The following is a 9786-nucleotide window of genomic DNA, read 5'->3' on the forward strand; positions in this document are numbered from 1 at the left end:
TTTTTTAAGAGGAAGAGAGCTGACAGCTGGGTTAAATTACAGAAATGACAGTATTATATGACTAGCAGCATCGGTATCTAAATAATCTGAGTATCAGCCACTGCTGAACATCTAATTACATTAATAAAATCCTACAAAAGTTCCACTTCATTCAAGTATTTTTCTATAAAACTAAGACGGTAAATTATTCAGAGGTCTGGAGGGAACCAGTTCTGTCTGCAAACCACACTTCCAACAGTAGCGTCAGGCTGGATGTGTGAGATGAATGTGGCATTACCCTTCAAATAATTGATTTAAAAAAAAAAAAAAAGAAAGGAAGACAAAATCTTAATGGTCAGTTCTTTATGCATAAAAAGACATCCTTTCATTTTGTTTTGTTTTTATTAATGGTGATGCAGAGATTGATACTTCAAGTGTCTTGTTAGGAAACACGATTTGGAAACTTTCTGTGATACTATTTCTGCAAGTGTGAATGATAAAAATCGCACAACACTGGTCCAAGAAGGAGAGAAGTAGTCAAAATCTGTTATCAATGATATCTGAGCAGTAGAGGTGTCAGCACCAAGGCAAGCAGAAAACTGTTTTCAGAGACAGGTTGAGTTCCTCTCCTATTCACCCATCCATTGCACCATTTAATTCAATCTGGAAAAAAAAGAAAAAAAAAGCATAATATATTGTGCTTATACTGCACCTTGATTTATAGTTCTTGGAGAGGTTTTAAAGAAAAAAATAAGCAAATGAGCTGCCATGGATTACTAAAGAATATTCTGTTCTATCTCAGAACAGGATGATCCTTCAAGGTGAACTTTGTGTTTGTATTCTGTCAATCTGTACGTAGGTAAGTTAAATAATTATGAAAATGTTAGTTCCAGCCTTAACCCCTTTCATCACTGGTAATGTAGCCATACCTTAGCCCATGTAATTTTCTTCAGTGAGAGTGTTTACACTTTGAAACACCAAGTGTCAATGCCAGCTGGCTTGAAATGTACAAGTTACAAAACAAGAAGGGGAAAAAAAAGATGTGGAAAAAAAATAAGGAGAATTCTAGCAAAAAAAAAAAATAGAAATAAAAAAATAAGGGGGGAAAAAAAACAAGTCAATTAGTACAGCTTGATAGAGTTCTGCAGCCAAAGTCGCTGGATCATCACAGGCTAATGTTCACAGAGACACAAAGAACTGAAAATGTTATCTCTCTTTTAGCTGTAATCTCTGATTAGAACGTTTAATCAATTAGCATTGCTGTTGTCAAAACTTGCTCCCAACAAAGGATGAGAAAAGCTGCCGGAGGGCGATCGCAACGGCTGGCCAACTCCGAGCCGTGCAGTGAGGTGGGAGACGCGTCCCTGCAAGAAACGTCATGTTTTACCTGGGTGCAACACCAAGCACTGTGTCCTGAGATGAGAACGCTTCTCTGGTGTCATCCATCTCCGAAGCATTAGCAGAATATCAAATAGCCCCCAAAAGAAGCATATTTTCTCTTCCATTTTCAGAACACAGGGGATTTTTGATCTTTAGAAAGCATTTGTAGGCCAACTGTGAAGAAGTTGCTGCTTGTTTTCCTTCCTCTATGAGTCACCTGGGGCTCAGTCTCTTGGAGTTGGTCATTATTGGAATTCCAGCAAAAATGACACGAATTCTTTTCTTTCTTTCTTTCTTTCTTTTTTTTTTCCTGTGAGGTTTGTTATCTCTCTCATTAACCTGACCTTTGTGTTACAGAGTTCTCTGAGGTCTCGAACAAGAACAGGATCTCATTGTGTTAAGTACTGTACAAACATATAATAGCTAGTATAAACAGGCAGGGGATTGGGCAACAAAGAGCTGAATGCAGAAAATACAATGGTTTCCATGTCATACATGACAACCTCAGCCCCAAGAGAGGTTGTATGACTTACTTAAAGCTGGGGACAATGTCCACAGTTTAAAAATTCACCCATGTTTCCTGTGTGAATGTATGCAGCTCTAACCACAAAATTACCTTTCCTTTCCACCTACCTATCTGCTTATGAATGCAGCCCTCGTCGTGCAACCCAAAGCACAGTGGAGTTTATTGTCTCTGACCCTCCATCAAAACCCTCCTTAGAGACTTCTTCCCAGCCATCCACTGCCACATTCGTACATCTGCTGCACCAGCAAATACCCTGTGTCCCTCCCTTTAGCCATTGCTTTATCTACACCACGGACATAGCTTCAAGACGGTGTAATCCTGGTAGCCGGCCAGATGGGAGTATTAACGACAAGTATTTCTTCACAAGAAATTCAAATGTAGGTCACAGCAAACAAATGTGCTTGAATAGGGATTGTTTATTTGGAGACAGAGAGGTGTTCTGTGTGTTTTGAGAAGGCTTTAGGTGAGGCTTCTCTGTGGTGGGTGGCTATAGCAAGTCGCTCGCCATTTTGGGATGAGGGAGAAGGCATGTTCTTGGTTTTGGACTGCCAAGCAGCGCTCAGTGTACCATAACCCCCAGAGCAAAGGAAAGACAGACCCAGGGATTGTTCTCATGTCAGAGCTGCAGAGCAGTGAGATTTAATGTGTTGGCTTTTTTAATGAGTTGCAGAAAGAAGTGGACAGTGAGGTGATGAAATCTCCTGAAGTGCTGACAGACTGAGGCGTTCTTACTTAGTTATGGGAAATGCTGGAATATGCATGTTAATTGGTATGACTGTTTAGGGTTGTATTCAAGCGTGCAGCATTCTTGGAAAGAACCATATTGGTTTCATGTGTAACCTTTTTGATGTGGTCTTCATTCCTGAGCCACGACTCCGTCTCTTAAGGATTGAAGAAGACAAACAACCATGGAGAATGCAGCAAGGGCAGTGCTAGGGAGGCCCAGGATGCATTAAAAGGGCTCTAAGGAGGGCTCTTGTAGGAGGTCCCAGAGAAAACAGGAGCAGGGGCAACTTCACTGAACCTCTCACCGCATGGAGCTGACAGCTCTCGTGCTGCTCTCTGCATATAGCACCCAGTGTTCGTTCCCAAAATTACAGCCTAAATGCTGTGCACAGAGATACGCATTATTTTCTCCCAACATATCTCTCAGCTCCAAAAAAAAATTAATTAAAGACAATGGTATATCTGTCAGCAAGATGGTATGAAACACCAGCACCACGCTTCTGGGTATTGCAGTGCAATGGCACAACTGAAAGACAGAGTACCAGGAGAAAGCCTAGAGAGATTAAATGAAAGATCGGCTGCACAGTAGCACTCCCCACATGCACTTGAAAAGGACAGCCACGCAAAATGAACCAGAACATGACTGATTAACACAGGCTGCAGAGAGAGCAGCAGGGTCATTCAGCCGTTCAGAACTCCTCCCGACAGCAGTCTGTGAAAGGGCTGGCGGGGTCCTGAGGAATTTCCAAAAGTCTGAGACCATACATAAGCAAGAGACTTAGAAGGAATGGGGAAATTCACACCAGAAATGCATAAGAGAAAAAAAAGATCAATTGGTTACTATTTATTTACCTCTTCATCTGTCAAGCTTTTCTTTTCTTTTCTTTTCTTTTCTTTTCTTTTCTTTTCTTTTCTTTTCTTTTCTTTTCTTTTCTTTTCTTTTCTTTTCTTTTCTTTTCTTTTCTTTTCTTTTCTTTTCTTTTCTTTTCTTTTCTTTTCTTTTCTTTTTTTCTTCTCTTTCCTTCTCTTTCCTTCTCTTTCCTTCTCTTTCTTTTCTTTTTTCTTTTCTTTTCTTTTCTTTTCTTTTTCTCTTTTCTTTTTCTCTTTTCTTTTCTTCTTCTCTTCTCTTCTCTTCTCTTCTCTTCTCTTCTCTTCTCTTCTCTTCTCTTCTCTTCTCTTCTCTTCTCTTCTCTTCTCTTCTCTTCTCTTCTCTTCTCTTCTCTTCTCTCTTCTCTCTTCCCTTCCCTTCCCTTCTGTGATTACTTGATTCAACTACAATCCTCCAAATTCCATTTGCAAATATCCAAATATCTTAACATCCAAATAAGCAGCCCTGTGGATTTAAGGTGTTTTTGTACCCATTCCAAACTGAATGTTAGGATTTCTCAAACTTCCTCAGAACTAGGAACCCAGAGCACTTTTCAGGGGTGATTCATCTTTGGATTTTTGCAGATTTCTGTGTCAGACAAATAAACTACCCCTGAAAATTCACTGTGGCCCCATCCTTGTTTTATTTTGTGACCAAATCTGCGTCGATCTGAATTTACTGACACGTAACATAGTTTGAAGGACTGAAGCAATAAACTAAATTAGAGTTTTTCTGTCATCAGAGTTGACAATGGAATAATAAAAGGGCCATATTCAAACCTCAGTCCCGTGCTTTACTCATTTCTCTAATAGCCCAGAGGTTGTTATGCTAGAAAAGGGTGTAATAAGGACGCATTGTCCTAGACATTGTGTTTCCTAACATTTTGTTAACTGGACACATTTTTGTGGGTTAATAACCTCGCTTGTTTTCTGATGCTTACATTCAATTGCAAAATCAGCTGAGAGGAAAAAAAAATTGCAAGGAAAGACGAGAATAAAAGCCAAGAAAACCTTCTGTGGAAGTGTAGGTGTCTGGACATGAGAGCCTTTTGGCAACATCAGATGTTGCTTTTTCTCTTTATTTTTTTTTCCCTGGGTGCTTAAAGAAAAGCAATTACCTTTGTGATGACACTTAATATGCCAAAATTCAGCCTCAAGCAGTTTTTTATGGCTGTGTTATAAACTCCAGAAACTCCGGAACACACTGGATCTACTGAAAGATGTTGCAGTGCAGCAGTGCTGACAGAAACCTATGGTTGTGTTGGCATCTGAAGATTATTGAAAAAAAGGCAAATAAGTAAGAAAAAAAGAAAACAAAACTGGTTTAGGGGGGTGGAGATGCTGCATCATTGGTGGGGGAGATAACATAATTGGGCTGAGACTCCTTGCCTTTTTGAAGCTTATCTTTAAATTTCGGTGCAGATTTTCCTGTGTTGTTGTTTCTTTGAACGGCAAATGTGACCTTCTCCAGGGGCATGGAAGAAGAAAGGGGAATGCTGAAAGAGTGCCTTGAGCTTTGCATACCCTGAGCACTGTGGATTTTATTCCTCTTGCTGCTGTGCTCAGGTTGAGATCAGGGCCCTTACTCTGTGTGCCCCCCATCCTCCTTGAGAAGACATGACAGCCTCAAGGCTGGACTCCACCTCAACCTTGGCTGAGAGACCACTGGAAAAATAGAAGTGGTTTTGTAAGAGATATATAGCATCGGATGGTTTTACATATATTTACATATACCTATCTAGAGACTTAAATGAATTTGTTCACGTTGCTAACAATTCAAGAAGCAAATAAAAGGGCCAAAGTCTGATACAAGGGGGATACTGAGGACATCTCCTGTGTTCTAACACCTGCGTCATTCTGAGTTGTAAACCAGACCAGGGGAATCATTATGCAAAATTAGGATTAGAAGAGAAATTCTTGGTCATGACCCTGATTTTCCCATGTTTGCTGTCTACAGGTCTTGATCAATATTTTCCCTCGTATTTCAGTAACTGTAAACTGCCATTCTAAGCACCCACAAGTTGCAACATTAAGTAGTGTTTTCAGATATACTTATGTTGTTTATTTTAAGGATATGTCTAAATGGATCCTTCTAATTGCTTCATGGAAAAACAAGTTTACTTTATGGTTTGAGGGTGTAAGGCTGGGTATCATATTACTTCTGTATTTGTATAGGAGTGACTATTCAAATGGTTGTGATAAGCTACTGAACCTGAAGAGCTGCAATTAGATGTTTCCAGAAGCTTGTGCCATCCGTCAGCATGAGGAGTGTAAAGACACTGCACTGCACTGCACTGCTTGGAAATGTTCAGAGGTCTTTGTTAAAATAATGGCCCTTTCAACCAGCATCAGATTGTTTTTGTTTTTTTTTTCTTTTTCTTTCCCCCCCCAAAATATTTCAGTGCTTTAATATCACTCTTCAGGAAAAATATTTGGGAAATCACATTGCATATTTCACAATATTAAAAATAAATAAATAAATAAAAGTAAAAAAGAAAAAGAGTGCATGCTAAAACATTGTGTCTATTCCATCTCTATAGGGGAACTGATGAAAATAATCTTATTTTAAAAGGAGAACAGGCGCAGCCAAGCAATTAATGTGGGCACTGACTGCTGGTGTTGATAAAAGTAATGCCAAATCCAAAATGAAAGTTTGTTTTCAGCATCTCCAGCATTTAAAAAAGAAAGAAGCAGCTCTCCTTCCTCAGTGCCTCATCAAGGTGTTCTCCCAGCAGCACAAATGATGGTGCTATTCAAACTTGCAAACGAAATCCAGGGAGATCCTTTCGGCACTTTGGTATAAAGCCATTATGCTGGCGATTAACCCATTAATTTTCAAATGTGTACGCTGTCAAATATGACAAAACAAACGAGAGGAGGATGAAAGCAAAGTTAGCAATTACGGCGCTGCACAAAGGAGTACAACCCGAGCGTAAGTGGCAGAGCTTTCTCTTCGCTTGAGGTGAGCGCTGCCCAAGCGGCACCGAGCAATTGGCCGCCTATGATGCAAGTCAAGTGCCACTCCTGCAAACTCCATGCACAGAGCTCTGCTGGCTCAAAGCACTCCCGAGTGGCAAAACTGAATCAACTGACTTCAATGGAAGCGAACATTTGACTGGATATTGCATTTCCTTGGACTCCAAATGCAAATTGCAACGAACTGAGACAGATCTAGCTTTGGATGTGGGAAATGTGATTCAAAAGTCCTTCAGTGAAATGGAAGTCAGGGCTCCAGAGCTTAGTTTCTGTTTCAACCACCGATTTATATAACTAAGCTTAGCCAATAATCTTTTTATGCTCTTGTCTTCGTGTTAAGCAGCTTCTAATTTAAGTCAGAATAATTTAAGCAGTGATTTGAGATCTCAGCAGATTTGAGATTCTGTTCTGAGCAGCTGCTATAGGTGCATGTATTACACATGTTTTCTCTTGCACACTTTAAAAAATGCTCGGGATCAGACCTCAATGATTTGTATGTTATTGTTTGATAAAGACATAACTCAGCAAATATAAAGACAGTTTGCTTAGAGGTAACCAAGGAAACCTGGGCACATTCATCTTTGAGTCACCAGTTACAGTGAGCACCATAAAGCATTTTTCGAGGGCAAAGAACAATTTACAAGACACTGCTCCAGAGATATCACAGACACATTACTTGGGATAGCCAGAGAAATTTTCAGGGCTGAAAAAGCCAATTTCTGCCATCCCTCTTTAAAAATAAATATTTATACTGTTCTTAACTTCTATATGGTGATCAGAACTTCCCAGAGCGGTCCAAAAACATCAGTGGAGCAACAGCAGACTGAAAACTACAAAAATAAATATATAAAAAACTGGGGAAAAAAAAAATCTTTAAGTTGCTGTTAACAACTGCCCTCGAGAAAATAGCATTTTTATCTTTTATTTTTTTCCACTTTCTTTCTGACTTCGTTCCTTTTGCTTGGACTGTGGAAGTGAAAACATTGCTGCCATTTGCATTTCTACTTTTTCATTCCTGGCACGAGAGAATTTGGGAGGTGGTGGGGACTTTAATTATGTACGATAATTCTTTTAATTGGAAAGCTTAATATCTCCCTGTTTATACTTTCTTACATTCTTGATTTAAAAAACAAAATAAAAAAAAGGCTGTTTGTTTGTTTTACAAAATCCAAATTTGGCCTGAACAAGCCCATAGCATAGCCAGTTAATAAAATTACTCAGTATTTATGCTTATCCCTAAAGACTGCACAGAGCAAGCAGGAAAACACACACATGAAGGAGCGTCTGTCTCTCTCAAGCCAACGCTGGATGAGCTCATGTTTCTCCTACCTTTTTATATTGTTGTTGGAAGACTTTACCTAAAAGAGAGAGAGAGAGAAAGAGAGGGGACAGGAGCTGGCGAGGAAATTCTGTTCTTTCCTCATCTCTGTAGGGTTGTGCTGGTGTCATCCCTCTGCCTCCAACAGTGGACAACCTGCACCACTGGAAAGTAGCAGCCAGCTTACAGCTCAACAGAGGGACTGAAATAAACTGTGGAAAAGTGGGATTGGGTTGGAAGCCTCAGAAGTGACCCTTCTGCCCAACAGATGCTAAGGTAGACCCTTCAGTGGAAGTCAGAGAATTATAGAATCATTATTATCTTAGAAGATGATCAGGTCCAGCCCTAATCCTTCCCCACCATGCCCACTGACCACATCCCTCAGTGCCACATCTCCACAGTTCTCGAACACCTCCAAAGACAGTGACCCCACCACCTTCTGCACAACCTGTGCCTCTGCATCACCACTCTTTCTAAGGATAAATTTTCCTAATGCCCATCCTGTATGAGCTGGGAAAAGCAGCAAGGAGGGCAGGATAGAACGAGCAGATGCTTCTCCTGGGAGAAAGACACCAGCAAGGTGAGATGAGAGCTCACAACATCCCCACTCACACCCAGGCACCGCTCCAGTGTCTGCTGAACTGAGCACAAGGCTGGAGGCAGCATTTCAAGGCTGTGTGGGGGCAACAGAGGTAAGTGGGGAGACAGCCTCCTCCCTGCCATGGGCTGCTTGGAAGGGATCCTGAATGAGGTTGAGGGCAAAGCTGCCCTCCTTCCAGGTGTGGTGCTGCTGCTTGCACCATCCCACTCCTCCTTCTCCCTTTGCTTGTCTGCAGACACAGAGCCAGGTTGGGGAGAGGCAGCTGTAATGCCGCAGTGCAGCTCTGCATGTAGGACCGTGATGCAGCCAAGGGAGCAGAACATTCTCAGGGCAGAGAGCCGAACAAGGAACAGTAAATGCCACCTTGTGCAAGCATTCTTCCACATGGACATCTACAACCTTCTGCTAACCTGCTTTTATTCCCATGCCAGGGCTGATGCAAAACTGAAAATGGGCACTTTGATTTCTTTAGGATCCTTCTGGCCCAAGCAATGCCTGTAGTGATGTTCTGCGTTTGAGACCAAGCAACGGTGGGAATGGTGAAGGTAAATCAAGGGCACCTCTGCCCCGTGATCTTCTCTGTGCTGTTTGTAGCTGCAGAAGCTGCTTTTCTTGGCATTCAACACCTTGAGACAGAATGCTCTGCATTTTCCTGCAGACGGGTCTGCAGAAGGGAAATACATCTCCCACAGAACTTGTTTTTACACACTGGCTTTGTTGCTAGTGAAGAAAAGCAAAGGAGTAATCACCCACGTTAATGTTACACTTGGAATAAAATGTTGCTATGGAGAAAATCTAGTGTTTCCCAGAAGGCATCAGTAGCTTCCATATTTATTGGGTCTAATCTGCCTTTTGCATTATCTTCTTTGAATTCTACCACTCCAGTAATAACTCTAATCATAGCATTAGCTGTTACCTCCACGGTTTCCTGACAGATTTTCCTCTGTTACTGACTGGTCGCTGTTCACAATGAGACATTTTCCCTCTTCCCATAATCATGGGTATCCTTCATCTTGTCCTGTTTGAAACACGATGAAAAAACTCAAAATCTTGCTGAATCAACAAGAATTTGTACAAGTGAATGATGCATTTGCACAGAGAAAAGGTGTATGATTTAGAGCACAAATGGAAGCTCTAATGAGACAAAGGGTGCTTCTCCTATCCTATGTCCTTTACAGTTGCATAGAGACGATTTGCAAATTTAGCATGAACTGGTCATGCTCCAGTACATCTGGTGGGAATTTTGGATCATGCAAAGCCTTTGTTAGCACAGTAGACCTTGGGCTGATTAGCCTGGGTCTGATAGAAATGGAGTTAGGTCATATTGAGGGTGGCTTTGTTGGACCCACACCAATAACAGTGGAGAAGAAGTGTCAACATGGTAAGAACTGCCCCAGTGCAGAGCAAGGATGG

General features: G+C 41.2%; 1 long non-coding RNA gene across 1 annotated transcript; it reads right to left on the bottom strand.

The window, feature by feature from the left end:
• Nucleotides 1-327: 327 nt before the first annotated feature.
• LOC107054518 lies at nucleotides 328-1554 on the bottom strand. Its single transcript, XR_001468855.3, has 2 exons — nucleotides 1367-1554; nucleotides 328-642 (listed from the first exon to the last, which is right to left on the bottom strand). It is a non-coding gene; the product is annotated as an uncharacterized LOC107054518 (long non-coding RNA).
• Nucleotides 1555-9786: the final 8232 nt, after the last annotated feature.

The sequence above is a fragment of the Gallus gallus genome, chromosome 13 (assembly GCF_016699485.2).
Source record: "Gallus gallus isolate bGalGal1 chromosome 13, bGalGal1.mat.broiler.GRCg7b, whole genome shotgun sequence".
NCBI lineage: Eukaryota > Metazoa > Chordata > Aves > Galliformes > Phasianidae > Gallus > Gallus gallus.